The 22,058-nt window shown below is 42.4% G+C and overlaps 1 protein-coding gene across 1 annotated transcript in view; it reads left to right on the forward strand.

Annotated features, from left to right (window-relative positions):
- The first annotated feature begins 11,897 nt into the window (after nt 1–11,897).
- cmn (calymmin) overlaps nt 11,898–22,058 on the forward strand; it is a 100,002-nt gene continuing 89,841 nt past the window's right edge. The window contains exon 1 of the mRNA XM_029713350.1: nt 11,898–12,133. The gene's annotated coding sequence lies outside the window, so the exon portion shown is untranslated. The remainder of the gene's footprint in view (nt 12,134–22,058) is intronic.

Consider the following 22,058-nt stretch of genomic DNA (forward strand, 5'->3'; position numbering starts at 1 on the left):
TACTGTTTTCTCACGCCCCTCAGGTGAACATCATGGACACATACTCTTAGGTACTTTCACTGACACCATATTGGTGTTGAACCAGTGCAATGAGGAGTTGACAAGTATCACAAAGCTACTTTCAGGAATGTCTGCTGATGGATGTTGAAGGACACATTGGCAAGTTATGACAATATTCAAGACTAGATATACAGTGAAAGCGAAGACTTTACATGAGGACATTTCAATCTGTTAAGCCCTTCAAAGTATTAATTTGAGAAATAACCCATTGCATACTTCCCTTCTGTGTAGTTCTTGGTAAATTCCTTGTGAAGATTTTTTTATATATAAACTCAGCAAAAAAATAAACCTGTAGTTCTTGATAAATTCCTTGTGAAGATTTTTTATATATAAACTCAGCAAAAAAAGAAACCTTTGAAGGACCCTGTCTTTCAAAGATAATTTGTAAAAATCCAAATAACTAAACAGATCTTCATTGTAAAGTGTTTAAACACTGTTTCCCATGCTTGTTCAATGAACCATAAACAATTAATGAACATGCACCTGTGGAACGGTCATTAAGACATTAACAGCTTACAGAGGGTAGGCAATTAAGGTCACAGTTATGAAAACTTAGGACACTAAAGAGGCCTTTCTACTGACTCTGAAAAACACCACAAGAAGGATGCCCAGGGTCCCTGCTCATCTGTGTGAACATGCCTTAGGTATGCTGCAAGGAGACATGAGGACTGCAGATGTGGCCAGGGCAATAAATTGCAATGTCCGTACTGTGAGACGCCTAAGACAGGACAGACAGCTGATCGTCCTAGCAGTGGCAGACCACGTGTTACAACACCTGCACAGGATCGGTACATCCGAACATCACACCAGCGGGACAGGTACAGGATGGCAACAACAACTGCCCGAGTTACACCAGGAACGCACAATCCTTCCATCAGTGCTCAGACTGTCCGCAATAGGCTGAGAGAGGCTGGACTGAGGGCTTGTAGGCCTGTTGTAAGGTAGGTCCTCACCAGACATCACCAGCAACAACGTCGCCTATGGGCACAAACCCACCGTTGCTGGATCAGACAGGACTGGCAAAAAGTGCTCTTCACTGACGAGTCGCGGTTTTGTTTCACCAGGGGTGATGGTCGGATATGCGTTTATCGTCGAAGGAATGAGCGTTACACCGAGGCCTGTACTCTGGAGCGGGATCGATTTGGAGGTGGAGGGTCCGTCATGGTCTGGGGCGGTGTGTCACAGCATCATCGGACTGAGCTTGTTGTCATTGCTGGCAATCTCAATGCTGCGTGTTACAGGGAAGACATCCTCCTCCCTCATGTGGTACCCTTCCTGCAGGCTCATCCTGACATGACCCTCCAGCATGACAATGCCAGCAGCCATACTGCTCGTTCTGAGTGTGATTTCCTGCAAGACAGGAATGTCAGTGTTCTGCCATGGCCAGCGAAGAGCCCGGATATCAATCCCATTGAGCACATCTGGGACCTGTTGGATCGGAGGGTGAGAGCTAGGGCCATTACCCTCCAGAAATGTCCGGGAACTTGCAGGTGCCTTGGTGGAAGAGTGGGGTAACATCTCACAGCGAGAACTTGCATATCTGGTGCAGTCCATGAGGAGGAAATGCACTGCAGTACTTAATTCAGCTGGTGGCCACACCAGATACTGACAGTTACTTTTGATTTTGACCCCCCCTTTGTTCAGGGACACATTATTCCATTTCTGTTAGTCACATGTCTGTGAAACCTGTTCACTTCCTGTCTGTTGTTGAATCTTGTTATGTTCATACAAATATTTACATATGTTAAGTTTGCTGAAAATAAACGCAGTTGACAGTGAGAGGACATGTCTTTTTTTGCTGAGTTATTATATATACACTGCTCAAAAAAATTAAGGGAACACTTAAACAACACAATGTAACTCCAAGTCAATCACACTTCTGTGAAATCAAACTGTCCACTTAGGAAGCAACACTGATTGATAATAAATTTCACATGCTGTTGTGCAAATGGAATAGACAACAGGTGGAAATTATAGGCAATTAGCAAGACACCCCCAATAAAGGAGTGGTTCTGCAGGTGGTGACCACAGACCACTTCTCAGTTCCTATGCTTCCTGGCTGATGTTTTGGTTACTTTTGAATGCTGGCGGTGCTTTCACTCTAGTGGTAGCATGAGACGGAGTCTACAACCCACACAAGTGGCTCAGGTAGTGCAGCTCATCCAGGATGGCACATCAATGCGAGCTGTGGCAAGAAGGTTTGCTGTGTCTGTCAGCGTAGTGTCCAGAGCATGGAGGCGCTACCAGGAGACAGGCCAGCACATCAGGAGACGTGGAGGAGGCCGTAGGAGGGCAACAACCCAGCAGCAGGACCGCTACCTCCGCCTTTGTGCAAGGAGGAGCAGGAGGAGCACTGCCAGAGCCCTGCAAAATGACCTCCAGCAGGCCACAAATGTGCATGTGTCTGCTCAAATGGTCAGAAACAGACTCCATGAGGGCCCGACGTCCACAGGTGGGGGTTGTGCTTACAGCCCAACACCGTGCAGGACGTTTGGCATTTGCCAGAGAACACCAAGTGTGGCAAATTCGCCACTGGCGCCCTGTGCTCTTCACAGATGAAAGCAGGTTCACACTGAGCACATGTGACAGACGTGACAGAGTCTGGAGGCGCCGTGGAGAATGTTCTGCTGCCTGCAACATCCTCCAGCATGACCGGTTTGGCGGTGGTTCAGTCATGATGTTGGGTGGCATTTCTTTGGGGGGCCGCACAGCCCTCCATGTGCTCGCCAGAGGTAGCCTGACTGCCATTAGGTACCGAGATGAGATCCTCGGACCCCTTGTGAAACCATATGCTGGTGCGGTTGGCCCTGGGTTCCTCCTAATGCAAGACAATGCTAGACCTCATGTGGCTGGAGTGTGTCAGCAGTTCCTGCAAGAGGAAGGCATTGATGCTATGGACTGGCCCGCCCGTTCCCCAGACCTGAATCCAATTGAGCACATCTGGGACATCATGTCTCGCTCCATCCACCAACGCCACGTTGCACCACAGACTGTCCAGGAGTTGGCGGATGCTTTAGTCCAGGTCTGGGAGGAGATCCCTCAGGAGACCATCCGCCACCTCATCAGGAGCATGCCCAGGCGTTGTTGGGAGGTCATACAGGCACGTGGAGGCCACACACACTACTGAGCCTCATTTTGACTTGTTTCAAGGACATTACATCAAAGTTGGATCAGCCTGTAGTGTGGTTTACCACTTTAATTTTGAGTGTGACTCCAAATCCAGACCTCCATGGGTTGATAAATTGGATTTCCATTGATTATTTTTGTGTGATTTTGTTGTCAGCACATTCAACTATGTAAAGAAAAAAGTATTTAATAAGATTATTTCATTCATTTAGATCTAGGATGTGTTATTTTAGTGTTCCCTTTATTTTTTTGAGCAGTGTATATATACACACACACACAGTTGAAGTCGGAAGTTACATACACTTAGGTTGGCGTCATTAAAACTTGTTTTATAGCCACTCCACAAATTTCTTGATAACAAACTATAGTTTTGGCAAGTCGGTTAGGACATCTACTTTGTGCATGACACAAGTAATTTTTCCAACAATTGTTTAGACAGATTATTTCACTTAATTCACTGTTTCACAATTCCAGTGGGTCAGAGGTTTACATACACTAATTTGACTGTGCCTTTAAACAGCTTGGAAAATTCCAGAAAAGGATGTCATGGCTTTAAAAGCTTCTGATAGGCTAATTGTGATCATTTGAGTCAATTGGAGTGTACCTGTGGATGTATTTCAAGGCCTACCTTCAAACTCAGTGCCTCTTTGTTTGACATCATGGGAAAATCAAAAGAAATCAGCCGAGACCTCAGGAAAAAAATTGTAGACCTCTACAAGTCTTGTTCATCCTTGGGAGCAATTTACAAATGCCTGACGGTAACACGTTCATCTGTACAAACAATAGAACACAAGTATAAACACCATGGGACCACACAGAAGTCATACCGCTCAGGAAGGAGACGCGTTGTGTCTCCTAGAGATGAACGTACTTTGGTGCGAAAAGTGCAAATCAATGCCACCTTGTGAAGATGCTGGAGGAAACAGGTCCAAAAGTCTCTGTATCCACAGTAAAATTAGTCCTATATCGACATAACCTGAAAGGCCGCTCAGCAAGGAAGAAGCCACTGCTCCAAACCCGTCATAAAAAAGCCAGACTATGGTTTGCAACTGCACATGGGGACAAAGATCGTACTTTTTGTAGAAATGTCCTCTGGTCTGATGAAACAAAAATAGAACTATTTTGCCATAATGACCATCGTTATGTCTGGAGGAAAAGGGGGGGGCTTGCAAGCCGAAGAACACCATCCCAACCGTGAATCACGGGGGTGGCAGCATCATGTTGTGGAGGTGCTTTGCTGCAGGAGGGACTAGTGCACTTCACAAAATAGATGGCATCATGAGGATGGAAAAGTAGGTGGATATATTGAAGCAACATCTCAAGACATCAGTCAGGAAGTTAAAACTTGGTCATAAATGGGTCTTCCAAATGGACAATGGCCCCAAGCATACTTCCAAAGTTGTGGCAAAATGGCTTAAGGACAACAGTCAAGGTATTGGAGCAGCCATCACAAAGCCCTGACCTCAATCCTATAGAAAATGTGTGGGCAGAACTGAAAAAGCATGTGCGAGCAAGGAGGCCTTCAAACCTGACTCAGTTACACCAGCTCTATCAGGAGGAATGGGCCAAAATTCACCCAATTTATTGTGGGAAGCTTGTGGAAGGCTACCTGAAACGTTTGACCCAAGTTAAACAATTTAAGTGTATGTAAACTTCTGAAAACTGTACATTTTTACTAGGATTACATGTCAGGAATTGTGAGAAACTGAGTTTAAATGTATTTGGCTAAGGTGTTTCACAATTCCTGACATTTAATCCCAGTAAAAATTCCCTGTTTTAGGTCAGTTAGGATCACCACTTTATTTTAAGATTGTGAAATATCAGAATAATAGTTGAGAGAATGATTTATTTCAGCTTTTATTTCTTTCATCACATTCTCAGTTGGACAGACGTTTACATGCACTCAATGAGTATTTGTTAGCATTGCCTTTAAATTATTTAACTTGGGTCAAGCACACAGTTTGAGCTTCCCTGGGGCGGTTTCTGACAGTTTGTGCAGAAATTCTTCGGTTGTGCAAACCAACAGTTTCATCAACATTTTAGAGTGGCCTTTTATTGTCCCCAGCACAAGGTCCACCTGCTTAATGATCATGCTGTTTAATCAGCTTCTTGATATACCACACCAGTCAGGTGGATGGATTATCTTGATAAGGAGGAATGCTCACTATCAGAGATGTAAACAAATTTGTGCCATTAGCTTTTTGTGCGAATGGAACATTTCTGGGATTTCAGATAATGAAAATGGGACCAACACTATAAAAGTTGCATTTATATTTTTGTTCAGTGTGTGTGTGTGTATATATATATATATATATCTACACAGTGCACATGAGTGTTTTGTACATCAGACCATTTGGACCACTACCGCCATGAAAATACTGCTTGTGTCTTCTGTCAAGAACATCATTTTAAACAGGGCTCCGCTTGACTCCCCTGACCCCTATAAAATGAATTGTTTGTTTTTGAGGGGAAGCGAGAGAGGAGTTAAAGGCTATGTATGGCGCTAGGTAAAATATCCCCTCTATGCTCATGTTCGAACTATAACATTCAGTTTGTTTTGGCATGACGCGCTAGTCTTCTATCACCACTGTAACACATTGACGTGGTTAGGTCATGTATAACGCGCGGTCAGTCATTAACCTTCTTCCCATCTTTACAACGAAAGCTCAACTTGTACCCCTCTTTAACTTGGTCCGCAAACAGTTTTTCTGTAAACCATTAGCGACAGAATAATCTCATGCTTGGAGTGAATCTCATCGACTCAATGCTGTCTTGTGCCCTACAAGTCCTCAGTCACTCTTTCTCTTGCTTTTGGCAGAGAGGGTCACTGGGGGGAGGGTGTCTAACCAATATGATAAGCCTGCACTGTGCAGAAACGCCACGGTGTGAAATTCCTACTGGGGGAAGCGGTGATTGGCAGGACATGATGTTGCCCTAGGATGGGATATGAAAGGGCCAGGGTAATCCATGGGAAAGATGTGTAGACTGAAGTAGGTACATGGCAGTTTTTTTATCGGCCACATGGTTGAGCCATGCCTGATCAGTGAAGTAGGCTACTGTGTTAACACACTCCTAGCTTTTCTTGTAAGATATACTCGTTGAGATTGCTCAGGACATAAGAATGTACATAGTGTCTCTCCCATTTTGGTGTGTGTGTGTTACATCTACAGACAGTCTAGATCAGTTGGCAGACAGAGACAATATTGTCCCATTGTCTGGAAATGAGTTGGAATGTGGGACCGGGGGACAAACTGTGTGGGTATCTGTGTGGAATGTTTAAATTGAACAGATGGGAGAAACTGGAATGATGGGGGATAGGCAGGTACAGCAGAGTGTCAATGAACATGACACATCCTGCAGTCCATTTCAAGATATCACATTTTTGATATTCTCTTAATCCCTGCTCTGCCGTGATTGAAAAGTATTGTGTGTTTGCTGTTGTCCAGATTTCTCTTGTAGATGCACAAAGTCTCCTCTGACAGTTATCATGGGAACAAATCGTGTTCATACCAAAATGTTTGACAGATGTATAGCGTGAGGGTTGAGGTGCTAGCGGTTGACACGCTCACAAACACAAGTTGCTCTGGGTTCGAGCATTTGCCATTTACATTTTTGTCATTTAGCAGACACTTATCTAAAGTTACACAGTGACTTCATCATAAGGTAGCTAGATGAGACAGCCACATTTAGCATCTGCTAAATGGTTAAAATGTCATATGTACAGTATGCTTGGCCTTCATGGCATTGCGGTCACTGGTCTTTGATGTAAGAATTTCCCTATCAATCTATTGTATTTATTGACCAGAGCTATCAATCATGGCTGCTCTCACCCCTGGATCTCTGTGTTTTAGCTAGCTATCCCATCATCTCACACCACCCTGTCTGGACGATTCTATAGGATTGTTTGTTCACGGAGGCCCTCTGGCCCCAAATATGACCCTTCACTGAAAAGGGCACTCTGGGTGAGTGACAATGGATAGCGGTTTTGTGGCCTTCCAGACAAATAGTTGGCCCTATATCACCAACTTGACATGACTATAATGTGACATGACTGTACTGTAATGGATCGAGATACCCAAGCTCTGGTCTTTTTTAAGCAAGGTTTAGACAAAATGAACAAATGTCTTTTAAAATATGATATGTGAATCTGCGTAAGGGACGACGAAATGTAAAGTTTGTACAAGAAAAAGGATTCCTTTACATGATTTGTTGAGCAAGTAAGTTGCAGGGATAACATGATCTGAACTTCTTTTGTACTTCTCAAAGCACGTCCTCAGATCATCTTCTGTGTAACAGAACTTAAAGGTATAGTCAGCGATGCATAAACAACAATATTGGGCTTGACTTCTGCAACAACTAAAAATGAATCGCCAGGCTAAACTTCTCTGCCGTTTTTGGGCCTGCAGCTATCACATTGTAGCTGCGTGACACACACCCGTGCACATGCAGTGATATTTGTTAACGATTGCAACGTCTTGCATCGTGCTCATCTGCAATATCTGCTGTTCATCCTGCTGCTTGCGCCAATGTCATAACGCTGAGTCGTTGTTTGTCTATTGACGCACCCGTTCTACAATTTAAGTAACATAATAAGAAAATCCCCATCAAAATCTGTCAGTTTAAGCTAGAAATGTTTTTTTTTGCATGGGCTGCGTCTTCATCTACTGCATCCCTCTATGTCAGCCTTCCGCATCTGCGGTGGACGATATACGAGCTACAGCAGTGTTTGTCAGACCATGACACATCCGGAAAATCGGTCATCTCACGAAAATGTCTGTACGGTTTGGTCTAAAAACTAATACCACGCTATGGAATGATGAGATTCTTGCGAACATGATGGTGTTCTCCGATTTTCTCTATGACCCCTACAAGCCCCATGGACTCGTCTGAAGTCGGTAAAGCTGATGTGCCAATTTATGTCTGTAGCTTCCAAACCGTTTGAACGACAAACTAATATGACCCCATTGGGGAAAGGGGAGACTCTCACGAACACGATAGTGTTCTCCATTGCTCTAGGACCCCCACAAGTGTTACGGGACTTGTCTGAAGGTAACCCATAAAAATGAATGGACATATGGAGGTAGTTTTGCGCTAACAAAAATAAGGGGTTAAATGTGTCCAAAAATATGTATAATCCTGAGCTTTCTTATACAGCATCTCTTAGATATAGGACAGACACTTCAAACATTATTCCTTATAATGAACTGTTTGACTGTTTATTTTTTTTGCATTTATGAATGTGTTGTATTCAATATTTTATCCCCTATTTTTTTTTAATGTATACCTAAATATACCTAAATTAAAAATAAAATACCTAAATTAAAAATAAAAATGCTAAATGATCCATGGTATGACCATCTTAACCCCACCAAGGTTCACTTTTAGGGGAAATACCATGGAAGCCGTACTGACTTTGTTTCCAAATGCTTGCCAAATCTCCTATGGCGCTTTCAAAGCCATTCCTGCAGGCTTGTTTGCAATGAATTTTAAAGGATCTCAGGCTAGTTCAACTGATTCTGCAATGCCATTTAGCGTCAGTCTCAAAGAGCTGGCAGACTGGACTGGCCCAGAACCAAAGGGTTCCGGCATCAGAGCTTAGTCGGCAGCCCCACCACCAGTGCCATACAAGCCCTACACCTGGCTTTATATACAGAGCGAAGAGACCGAAGTGGTGAGTTGGCGAATCCCTTTCCAAACTATGGTAACATTGTGTTCTCTGGACCAATTTTTTGGGTACGATACACAGAGCGATACATTAACATCCTGTCACCCACAGCCTCAACCCACCACACACTGTAGTTCAGTGCAGAGAGGGTATGTCAGGGAGAAGGAATTTGGCTATGATTATTTGTCTTTACTGTGCCTGAAAAGTTTCCATACTGACAACACGTGTGTCTGAGGTCTGCATAAATGTCCATGATATGTTTATGTATATGCATACCTTATTGGAGATGTATGTATGCAACCTGTATTCAGTGGTAGACGTAACATAGTAACGGTAAATCCGGGATACTCCAATTAGTATGATATGTTACGTTTCGTATGGTGTGTTAATTTATTTTGTATGATGTGTTACGAATTGCAATTCTCAAAAGGAGATAATTCAGGGAGGATTTCAGGCCGTCAATGGAAGAATGAAGTTCAGCCAATTTCTTGTCAATTTTCAGTGAAAGACCTTTTTACATCTTGAATTTCTAGGAGGAGAGTAACAAGCATGACTCGGAAGAGGCTGCTGAGAGGAACAGTGTGGAACTGTCATCTGAGTTATCAGGGCTAATGCTAATCTTGCTAGCTGTGGCGTTATCATTATCTTGGGATTCAACAAAGTTTTGGTCATCCTTCTTGCCTCTCGGCCGGAGGTCCATGGCTCTTTGGGAAGGTAAGTACTTAACAGTTTATCAGCCAATGTTAGAATATTGTGTCAACGTTGTTATTTAGGATTATATATATATATATATATATACACACACACTGTACCAATCAAATGTTAGGACACACCTACTCATGCAACGGTTTTTCTTACATTTTTACATTGTAGAATAATAGTGAAGACATCGAAACTATGAAATAACACATATGGAATCATGTAGTAAGCAGAAAAGTATTAAACAAATCAAAATATATTTTATATTTGAGATTCTTCAAAGTAGCCACCCTTTGCCTTGATGACAGCTTGCACACTCTTGGCATTCTCTCAACCAGCTTCATGAGGTAGTCATCTGGAATGCATTTCAATTAACAGGTGTGCCTTATTGAAAGTTAACTTGTGGAATTTATTTTCTTCTTAAAGCGTTTGAGCTAATCAGTTGTGTTGTGATATACAGAAGATAGCCTTATTTGGTCAAATACCAAGTCCATATTATAGCAAGAACAGCTCAAATAAGCAAAGAGAAACGACAGTCCATCATTACTTTAACACATGAAGGCCAGTCAATCGGGAAAACTTCAATAACTTTGAAAGTTTCTTCAAGTGCAGTCGCAAAAACCATCAAGCGCAATGATGAAACTGGCTCTCATGAGGACCGCCACAGGAAAGGAAGACCCAGAGTTACCTCTGCTGCAGAGGATAAGTTCATTGGAGTTAACTGCACCTCGGATTGCAGCCCAAATAAATACTTCACAGAGTTCAAGTAACAGACACATCTCAACATTAACTGTTCAGAGGGTTTTGCGTGAATCGGGTCTTCATGGTCGAATTGCTGCAAAGAAACCACTACTAAAGGACACCAATAATAAGAGACTTGCTTGGGCCAAGAAACACGAGCAATGGATATTAGACCGGTGTAAATCTGTCTTTTGGTCTGATGAGTCCAAATTTGAGAGTTTTTCTTCCAACTGCCGTGTCTTTGTGAGACACAGAGTACGTGAACGGATGATCTCAGAGTGTGTGGTTCCCACCGTGAAGCATGAAGGAGGTGTGATGGGGTGGGGGTGCTTTGCTGGTGACGTGATTTATTTAGAATTCAAGGCAAACTTTTAAACAGCATGGCTACCACAGCATTCTGCAGCGATACGCCATTCCATCTGGTTTGCGCTTAGGGGGACTATCACACCTCCAGGCTGTGTAAGGGCTATTTGACCAAGAAGGAGAGTGATGGAGTGCTTCATCAGATGACCTGGCCTCCACAATCACCCAACCTCAACCCAATTCCAAATCAAATTTTATTTGTCACATGCGCTGAACAAAACAGGTGTAGACCTGACAGTGAAATGCTTACTTACAAGCCCTTAACCAACAATGCAGTTAAGAAAAATACCTGAAAAGAAAGAAAAGTAACAAATAATTAAAGAGCAGCAGTAAAATAACAATAGAGATGCTATATACAGGGGGTACCTGTACAGAGTTGAGGTAATTGTTATTAAAGTGACTATGCATAGCTAATAACAGATAGTAGTAGCAGCGTAAAAGGGGTAGCCCTTTGATTAGATGTTCAGGAGTCTTATGGCTTGGGGGTAGAAGCCTTTTAGAAGCCTCTTGGACCTAGACTTGGCGCTCCGGTACCGCTTGCCGTGCGGTAGCAGAGAGAACAGTCTATGACTAGTGTGGCTGGAGTCTTTGACAATTTTTAGGGCCTTCCTCTGACACCGCCTGGTATAGAGGTCCTGGATCGCAGGAAGCTTATGTTGGGAATTCCAATGTGACTAACGTTAGCTAGGTGGCTAAAGCTAAAATTCGCTAGGTGGCTAACATTAGCTGGGCTAGGGTTAGGAGTTAGGTTAAAGGGTTAGGTAACATGCTAAGTAGTTGCAAAGTTGCTCATTAGCTAAAATGCTAAAGTTGTCCATGATGAGATTCAACTCATGTAACCATACCAAACGTAACAGACTAATTTAAGTGTCCTGGATTTACATTTACTATGAGGGGCTCCGGAGTCGCGCAGTGGTCTAAGACACTGCATCTCAGCGCAAGAGGCATCACTACAGTCTGTGGTTCGAATCCAGGCTGAATCACATCCGGCTGTGAATGTGAGTCCCATAGGACGGTGCACAATTGGCCCAGCGTCGTCCAGGTTTGGCTGGGGTAGGCCGTCATTATAAATAAGAATTTGTTCTTAACTGACTTGCCTAGTTAAATAATGGTTAAATATAATAATAATGTTACGTCTAGTCTTTGAGACAAGGCTGATATATGAACATGTGAATGACTCTTAGTTTGAAGGACAATGTTTTTTCAAACCCTCAACATTTTGGCATATATTGACTTGACCAAACTGTCATTGTAGGATTACTTTGTCTAAAAATCCTATTTGTTATGTGAATCTTTAATTTAACTGTACATAGGATTAACTTTAATGTCTTCAAGGTGAAAATGGTATTAGATACACAGTACAGTAGTCTTAAGAGTTGGGCTGTGAAAGACAAGATTGTCAGATACACAGAGCCAGGAAAAGCCAGACAGGCCTTCTCCAGGACACCAATAAAAAAGGACCGACACTCCAAGCAGCAGGTATGTGACAGACTTGTTTTTTGTCGGACATACAGTATTTCGAGAGTCGAGTGGAGACCAACTGATTCAGTTCAGTCAGTCGTCCTGATGAGCACTTCCCAGCTAACTTGTTTATGCATGTGGCTAGAAACTTTATTGAGAATTTTTAACTTGTCTGCCGATGCTGGGACATGGGAGATTGTTTAGGATCATTCAGTTGGAATTGTTAAAAAAAAAAATATGGAGACGTTAATGTCGTAGTTGTACATTTTCGGTGAAAATAACTATAATAAATGTGCATTAGCGGTCACCCTGGCCTGATATTGCCTATCTAGTTACTTCCCTCTCCTTATTACTCTGGGAGCGAAGGACACTGTGCCCGGTGTTGTGTTGCCGACTTGCAGCGCAAACACTCTCCATTGAGCAGTAGACTGTATCACGGTGACATCCAGGTGGTTACTACCAATATTACAAATTATTTATCGTGTAGGCTTCTATCCTACTCAACTGGGATATAACAAAATTACATTGGTACCACTGTGTCTTGAATAACAACAGTGTAAGCAACAATAGTGGAATCGGCAGTTCTCCTTCAAAATAAAAGTCCCCAATTTGAAACCGATTCAAAAGGATAGAAATTGTCGAATCATGCCACAATTGGACTATATAATGCTAAACAAGTTTGGAATGTTCAACAGAAGACACTTTAGTTAATTTGACAAAAACAAAGCTGAAATCGCACTGTGGCTATATTAGACTTCAGAATTGCATTGGGGGCATACCTGTATTCACTGTACCGCCTTACTTATGGATCTTGGGTCCACAAAATGGGGTATAAGCCTACTTTGTGACACCCCCTGATTACAATTCTGAAGAGTTTACACAAATATTACCGTCGTAGCTCTTATTGCAGGACTTCAACTGTGGGAAATCGCCTAACTATTCAGATAAAATTAAAATGAATTTGGCAGTCAGCCTTACCCCATTTCATGGACCCAAGATCCATAGGTATCAGCCTACTAAGTGACACCCACATTTCATGGACCCAATATCCGTAGGTATGGCTGTACAGTGCATTTCAGTATGCCCCCAATGCAATTCTGAAGTCTAGTACATCCACAGTGTGATTTCAGCTGATTTGTACCTTTTTGTGTCAAATTAACAAATTATTGCATTTTGTTGAATTTATATAGCATTCTAAACTTGTTTAGCATTATATATTCCAATTGTGGCATGATTCCACTATTTTTTTTATCCGTTTGCATGTTTCAATTGGGAACTTTTATTTTGAAGGCACACCGCCGATTCCACACACATCAAATTGGCCACGTTAGCTACAGCCGGCGACGGGATAGCTTCCAGCTGCGCAGTGGGAAGCGAGACACAACATCGGCAAGTACCTAGCACCAGCTTGTTATGTTAGCTAAAATTGGCATGTCACGGTGACATCTCGATGGTGACCAATACTAAGTTATTTCTCCCACGCCCGTCGAAATATGAACATTACTTTCTTTTAAAAGTTTTAACTAGCGCTATGCTGTTGTTGATGCGTTTCCCAAATCCACACATGTCAATCACTTTCCACAAATGTAAATCACCTATCCACACATTTAAATCACCAATCCACAAATGTAAATCACCAATCCACAAATGTAAATCGCTATCCACAAACAAACACCCTTTGATTTGTATTTGTAAATCGATATATTGCATTCGTTTTTATAACTGCACATATGCCGGTCATTTCCAAGGGCCTTAAGTAAAATGACTGCCATAAAGATTTGCATATAGGAGAGATATGGCAAACCTGCAACTCCATATTTGGAAGCGCTTAGGTCACCTGACTTTTGGCAGTGATTTGATGACAAGAAAAAGACAAGACCTGTGTTCGAATACCCACACTAACATACTGTATACTGCATACTTAATGAGTACATACTACATACTATATACTATTAGTTCATTTTAGTATACAGTCGTGGCCAAAAGTTTTGAGAATTACACAAATATTAATTTTCACAAAGTCTGCTGCCTCAGTTTGTATGATGGCAATTTGCATATGCTCCAGAATGTTATGAAGAGTGATCAGATGAATTGCGATTTATTGCAAAGTCCCTCTTTGCCATGCAAATGAACTGAATCCCCAAAAATCATTTCTACTGCATTTCAGCCCTGCCACAAAAGAACCAGCTGACATCATGTCAGTGATTCTCTCGTTAACACAGGTGTGAGTGTTGACGAGGACAAGGCTGGAGATCACTCTGTCATGCTGATTGAGTTCGAATAACAGACTGGAAGCTTCAAAAGGAGGGTGGTGCTTGGAATCATTGTTCTTCCTCTGTCAACCATGGTTACCTGCAAGGAAACACGTGCCGTCATCATTGCTTTGCAGATAAAGGCTTCACAGGCAAGGATATTGCTGCCAGTAAGATTGCACCTAAATTAACCATTTATCGGATCATCAAGAACTGCAAGGAGTGCGGTTCAATTGTTGTGAAGAAGGCTTCAGGGCGCCCAAGAAAGTCCAGCAAGCGCCAGGACCATCTCCTAAACTTGATTCAGCTGCGGGATCGGGGCACCACCAGTACAGAGCTTGCTCAGGAATGGCAGCAGGCAGGTGTGAGTGCATCTGCACGCACAGTGAGGCGAAGACTTTTGGAGGATGGCCTAGTGTCAAGAAGGGCAGCAAAGAAGGCACTTCTCTCCAGGAAAAACATCAGGGACAGACTGATATTCTGCAAAAGGTACAGAGATTAGACTGCTGAGGACTGGGGTAAAGTCATTTTCTCTGATGAATCCCCTTTCCGATTGTTTGGGGCATCCGGAAAAAAGCTTGTCCGGAGAAGATAAGGTGAGCGCTACCATCAGTCCTGTGTCATGCCAACAGTAAAGCATCCTGAGACCATTCATGTGTGGGGTTGCTTCTCAGTCAAGGGAGTGGGCTCACTCACAATTTTGCCTAAGAACACAGCCATGAATAAAGAATGGTACCAACACATCCTCCGAGAGCAACTTCTCCCAACCATCCAGGAACAGTTTGGTGACAAACAATGCCTTTTCCAGCATGATGGAGCACCTTGCCATAAGTCAAAAGTGATAACTAAGTGGCTTGGGGAACAAAACATCGATATTTTGGGTCCATGGCCAGGAAACTCCCCAGGCCTTAATCCCATTGAGAACGTGTGGTCAATCCTCAAGAGGCGGGTGGACAAACAAAAACCCACACATTCTGACAAACTCCAAGCATTCATTATGCAAGAATGGGCTGCCATCAGTCAGAATGTGGCCCAGAAGTTAATTGACAGCATGCCAGGGCGGATTGCAGAGGTCTTGAAAAAGAAGGGTCAGCACTGCAAATATTGACTCTTTGCATCAACTTCATGTAATTGTCAATAAAAGCCTTTGACACGTATGAAATGCTTGTAATTATACTTCAGTATTCTATAGTAACATCTGACAAAAATATCTAAAGACACTGAAGCAGCAAACTTTGTGGAAATTAATATTTGTGTCATTCTCAAAACTGTTGGCCACGACTGTACTGTAAATGGAACAGTATCCTTTCAGTTGAGCATGCTAGCTCTTCGCCGGTCTACCGGAAGTTAATGCTGTTGCTATTTTAATTTTTTTTATTTCACCTTTATTTAACCAGGTAGAACAGTTGAGAACAAGTTCTCATTTACAACAGCGACCTGGCCAAGTTAAAGCAAAGCAGTGTTAATTAACCAGGTAGGCCAGTTGAGAACAAGTTCTCATTTACAACTGCGACCTGGCCAAGATAAAGCAAAACAGTGCAACAAAAACAACAACACAGAGTTACACATGGGATAAACAAACGTTACAGTCAATAACACAATAGAGAAATCTGTATACAGTGTGTGCAAATGAAGAAAGGAGGTAAGGCAATAAATAGGCCAATAGTGGTAAAGTAAATAAAATTTTGCAATTTATACTGGAGTGATATATGTGCATATGAGGATGTGCAAGTAGAAATACTGGTGTGCAAAAGAGCACAAAAACAAATATGGGGATGAGGTAGGTAGTTGGTTGGATGGGCTATTTACAGATGGGCTGTGTACAGCTGCAGCGACCGGTAAGCTGCTCTGACAGCTGATGCTTATAGTTAGTGAGGGAGATATAAGTCTCCAACTTCAGTGATTTTTGCAATTTGTTCCAGTCATTGGCAGCAGAGAACTGGAAGGAAAGGTGGCCAAATGAGGTGTTGGCTTTGGGGATGGCCAGTGAAATATACTCGCTGGAGCGCGTGCTACGGGTGGGTGTTGCTATGGTGACCAGTGAGCTGAGATAAGGCGGAGCTATACCTAGCAAAGACTTATAGATGACCTGGAGCCAGTGGGTTTGGCGACGAATATGTCGCGAGGACCAGCCAACGAGAGCATACAGGTCGCAGTGGTGGGTAGTATATGGGGCTTTGGTGACAAAATGGATGGCACTGGGATAGACTGCATCCAATTTGCTGAGTAGAGTGTTAGAGGCTAATTTGTAAATGACATTGCCAAAGTCAAGGAGCGGTAGGATTGTCAGTTTTACAAGGGTAAGTTTGGCAGCATGAGTGAAGGAGGCTTTGTTGCGAAATAGGAAGCCGATTGTTGATTTAACTTTGGATTGGAGATGCTTAATGTGAGCCTGGAAGGAGAGTTTACAGTCTAGCCAGACACCTAGGTATTTATAGTTGTCCACATATTCTAAGTCAGAACCGTCCAGAGTAGTGATGCTGGTCGGGCGGGCGGGTGCAGGCAGCAATCGGTTGAAGAGCATGCACTTAGTTTTACTAGCATTTAAGAGCAGTTGGAGGCCACGGAAGGAGTGTTGTATGGCGTTGAAGCTCGTTTGGAGGTTTGTTAGCACAGTGTCCAAAGAAGGGCCAGATGTATACAGAATGGTGTCGTCTGCGTAGAGGTGGATCAAAGAATCACCCGCAGAAAGAGCGACATCATTGATATATACAGAGAAAAGAGAATTGAACGAGAATTGAACCCTGTGGCACCCCCATAGAGACTATAAACGATCAAAATAAAGAAAGTCGCACACTCCATGTATAATCTACCAGCAATTTAATGGGTATTTACCAATGTTTCGGCATGCCGAAGTATAGTTTATTCGCCGTTAGTCAGCACCTCCACACAAACTTAGCCTTCCCTGTAGCTCAGTTGGTAGAGCATGGTGTTTGCAACGCCAGGGTTGTGGGTTCATTTCCCACGGGGGGCCAGTACAAAAAGAAAAAAAAAATGTAGGAAATGAAATGTATGCATTCACTACTGCAAGTCGCTCTGGATAAGAGCGTTTGCTAAATGACTAAAATGTAAACTATTATTCTGGGTGTGCGCCAGCTCATGTTTTTTTAACCCCTATAGAGACTGCCAGAGGTCCGGACAACAGGCCCTACGATTTGACACACTGAACTCTATCTGAGAAGTAGTTAGTGAACCAGGCGAGGCAGTCATTAGAGAAACCAAGGCTGTTGAGTCTGCCGATAAGAATACAGTGATTGACAGAGTCGAAAGCTTTGGCCAGGTCGATGAAGACGGCTGCACAGTACTGTCTTTTATCGATGACGGTTATGATATCGTTTAGGACCTTGAGCGTCGCTGAGGTGCACCCGTGACCAGCTCGGAAACCAGATTGCATAGCGGAGACGGTACGGTGGGATTCGAAATGGTCGGTGATCTGTTCGTTCACTTGGCTTTTGAAGACTTTAGAAAGGCAGGGTAGGATGGATATATGTCTGTAACAGTTTGGGTCTGGAGTGTCGCCCCTTTTGAAGAGGGGAATGATGCGGCGGGGGGGGTGCAGAGCTGTTGGCCGGGGTTGGGGTAGCCAGGTGGAAAGCATGGCCAGCCGTAGAGAAATGCTTATTGAAATTCTCGATTATCGTGGATTTATCAGTGGTGACAGTGTTTCCTAGTCTCAGTGCAGTGGGCAGCTGGGAGGAGGTACTCTTATTCTCCATAGACTTTACAGTGTCCAAAAACTTTTTGGAATTAGTGCTGCAGGATGCAAATTTCTGTTTGAATAAGCTAGCCTTTGCTTTCCTAACTGACTGTGTGTGTATTGGTTCTTGACTTCCCTGAAAGTTGCATATCTCAGGGACTATTCGATGCTAGTGCAGTACGCCACAGGGTGTTTTTGTGCTGGTCAAGGGCAGTCAAGTCTGGAGTGAACCGAGGGCTATATCTGTTCTTAGTTCAACATTTTTTGAAAGGGGCATGCTTTTTAAGATGGTGAGGAAAGCACTTTTAAAGAACAACCAGGCATCCTCTACTGACGGGATGAGGTCAATATCCTTCCAAGATACCCGAGCCAGGTCGATTAGAAAGGCCTGCTCGCAGAAGTGTTTTAGGGAGTGTTTGACAGTGATGAGGGGTGGTCGTTTGACCGCGGACCCATAACGGACCCATAACGGACGCAGGCAATGAGGCAGTGATCCCTGAGATCCTGGTTGAAAACAGTAGAGGTGTATTTAGAGGGCAAGTTGGTCAGGATGATATCTATGAGGGCGCCCATGTTTCGGATTTGGGGTTGTACCTGGTAGGTTCTTTAATAATTTGTGTGAGATTGAGGGAATCTTGCTTAGATTGTAGGACGGCCGGGGTGTTAAGCATATCCCAATTTAGGTCACCTAACAGTACGAACTCTGATGATAGATGGGGGACAATCAATTCACATATCATGTCCAGGACACAGCTGGGAGCTGAGGGGGGTTTATAACAAGCGGCAACAGTGAGGGACTTATTTATGGAGAGATGGATCTTTAAAAGAAGAAGCTCGAACTGTTTGGGCATAGACCTGGATAGTATGACAGAACCCTACAGGCTGTCTATACAGTGGATTGCAATTCCGCCCCCTTTAGCAGTTTTGTTTTGACGAAAAATGTTGTATGAGTATTCGAACACAAATAAGAAGTTCTCACGCGTAGAAAAAAAGTTCTCACAATCAGAAAAAAAGTTCTCACTGGTAGAAAGTGATTTGTAGTAGTATAAAACAAGTTCTCACGCGTAGAAAGTGATTTCTGTAAATCGCTGGCAGCCTCTCGTTCGGCCATGCCTGCCTTTTAATTATAGAATGGTAACCATAATATGTTAACCATATGTGTAATAGAGGTCGACCGATTAATCGGAATGGCCGATTTCAAGTTTTCATAACAATCGGTAATCGGTATTTTTGGCTTTTTAATTTTTTAAAAATTATTATTATTTATTTTTTATTCTTTTAAAACCTTTAATTAACTAGGCAAGTCAGTTAAAGAACACATTCTTATTTTCAATGACGGCCTAGGAACGGTGGGTTAACTGCCTTGTTCAGGGGCAGAACGACAGATTTTTACCTTGTCAACTTGGGGATGCAACCTTATGTTAACTAGCCCAACGCTCTAACCACCTGCTTTACGTTGCCAAGGTAAGTTGCTAGCTAGCATTAAACTTATCTTATAAAAAAACAATCAATTAATCATAAACACTAGTTAACTACACATGGTTGATGATATTACTAGTTTATCTAGCCTGTCCTGCTTTGCATATAATCGATGTGGTGCGCATTCGCGAAAAAGGACTGTCTTTGCTCCGACGTTTACCTAACCATAAACATCAATGTCTTTCTTAAAATCAATACACAAGTATATATTTTTAAACCTGCATATTTAGTTAACATTGCCTGCTAACATACATTTTTTTTAACTAGGGAAAATGTGTCACTTCTCTTGCAAACAGAGTCAGGGTATATGCAGCAGTTTGGGCCGCCTGGCTTGTTGCGAACTGTGAAGACTATTTCTTCCTAACAAAGACAGCCGACTTCGCCAAACGGGGATGATTTAACAAAAGCGCATTTGCGAAAAAAAGCACAATCGTTGCACGACTGTACCTAACCATAAACATCAATGCCTTTCTTAAAATCAATACACAGAAGTATATATTTTTAAACCTGCATATTTAGCTAAAAGAAATCCAGGTTAGCAGGCAATATTAACCAGGTGAAATTGTGTCAGTTCTCTTGCGTTCGTTGCACGCAGAATCAGGGTATACAGAATCTGGCTCGTTGCGAACTAATTTGCCAGAATTTTATGGAACTATGAAATAACATTGTAGGTTGTGCGATGTAACAGGAATATTTAGACTTATGGATGCCACCCATTAGATAAAATACGGAACGGTTCCGTATGTCACTGAAAGAATAATGTTTTCGAGATGATAGTTTCCGGATTTGACCATATTAATGACCTAAGGTTTATTATATTATAGTTAAGTCTATGATTTGATATTTGATAGAGCAGTCTGACTGAGCGGTGATAGGCAGCAGCAGGCTCGTAATAGTCAAAGGTATATGGTTTAGAGAGAAATAGTCGACACGTCATAATTCCTGTAATAACTTGCGGCTGAACTTGAAAGGGGTTCCTTCGTTATTTTACCGTTCATGTCTTCCATAAAGAATGTCTTGATCTACTTCAAATAAGGTCTGTGTTTTGTGCTTAAACCGCCTCGGCGTTTTGATACCCGTGTAAATCTCACTAGGTAACGTTTGTCAACATATTTTCATAAATCCACTCTACAAAAAAAATGATCTTCGCTTATATTGATCAGAGTTATATCCTATGGATATCTACACAGTTATAAAATTGTCAAGGTGGTGCAAGCCTAAACCAAACACAGACCTTATTTTAAGTTAATCTAAAAATATCCTATGGAATAAATGAAGGAACCGTTTTTCAGATTTTGCTAGGTGTCGCACTTTGGTAGTCAATTCTTACCATTCCCATTATTAAAATAGGATTTCCTGCATATAGAAATTACAGTTTTTGTTTTCAGCATTCATCACAGGTAACTTAAACTTTTTATTATTCAAACAGTTGAGAGTATTTGTCTCCTAAGCAGACTCTTCAGTATCGTTGTCACTTCAGAGCTGTGTGTGTGTGTGTGTGTGTGTGTGTGTGTGTGTGTGTGTGTATATACATACAAAATAAATCAGAATAATAATCGGCCGATTAATCGGTATCGGCTTTTTGGCCCTCCAATAATCGGTATCGGTGGTGAAAAATCATAATCGGTCGACCTCTGTGTAACCATAGTATGTCCAACATCAATATTCGAAACCCTAGCCATAGATTACTCTATATTTGCAACACTATTGCGGTGTACACCCGTTCATCACCCAAATAGTTGAATTAGCTGGCCAGTGTGATACCATTAAATGTTAAGGATATGTCATACATTGTACATTATTATAATCCATCCGCTGTCTCATGTTGCACAGACGATGAGCATTAAGGAGACATAAATATTCCTGAGGCCTCTAACTGTTTCCTCAGGAGAGGCATGCAAAAGGTAGAGGGGAGGTGTAGGATATGGGATCAGACTTTGTAACAGTATTGCTTCCGTAATTCTCCTCGCCTCAAACTGGGCTTGAACCAGGGACCCTCTGCACACATCGAAAACAGTCACCCATCACTCCACAAAAGCCACAAACAACTACTTCAAGGTCTCAGAGCGAGTGACGTAACCGATTGAAACGCTGTTACTCGGTACCACTAACTAGCTAGTCAATTCACACTCGTTACACTTACCCCCTTTGACCTCCTCCTTTTCCGCAACAACCAGTGATCCGGGTCAGCAGTATCAATGAGATCAACTTTTTTTCTACGACTACAAATTGCTTTCTACGCGTGATAACTTTTTTCTATTTGTGAGAATTTCTTGTCTTTTTCTTGTCGTCAAATCCCTGCCAAAAGTCAGTTGACCTAAGCGCTTCCAAATATTGAGTGGCAGGTTTGCCATATCTGTAATGTTTGCGCATATCTCTAATATGTGCAAATCTTTATGGCAGTCATTTTACTTAAGGCCCTTGGAAATGACCTGCATATCTGCAGTTATAAAAAAATGACAATGCAATATATCGATTTACAAATACAAACCAAAAGGTGTTTGTTTGTGGATAG

This window comes from Salmo trutta, chromosome 2 (assembly GCF_901001165.1).
Source record: "Salmo trutta chromosome 2, fSalTru1.1, whole genome shotgun sequence".
NCBI classification, from domain to species: Eukaryota; Metazoa; Chordata; class Actinopteri; order Salmoniformes; family Salmonidae; genus Salmo; species Salmo trutta.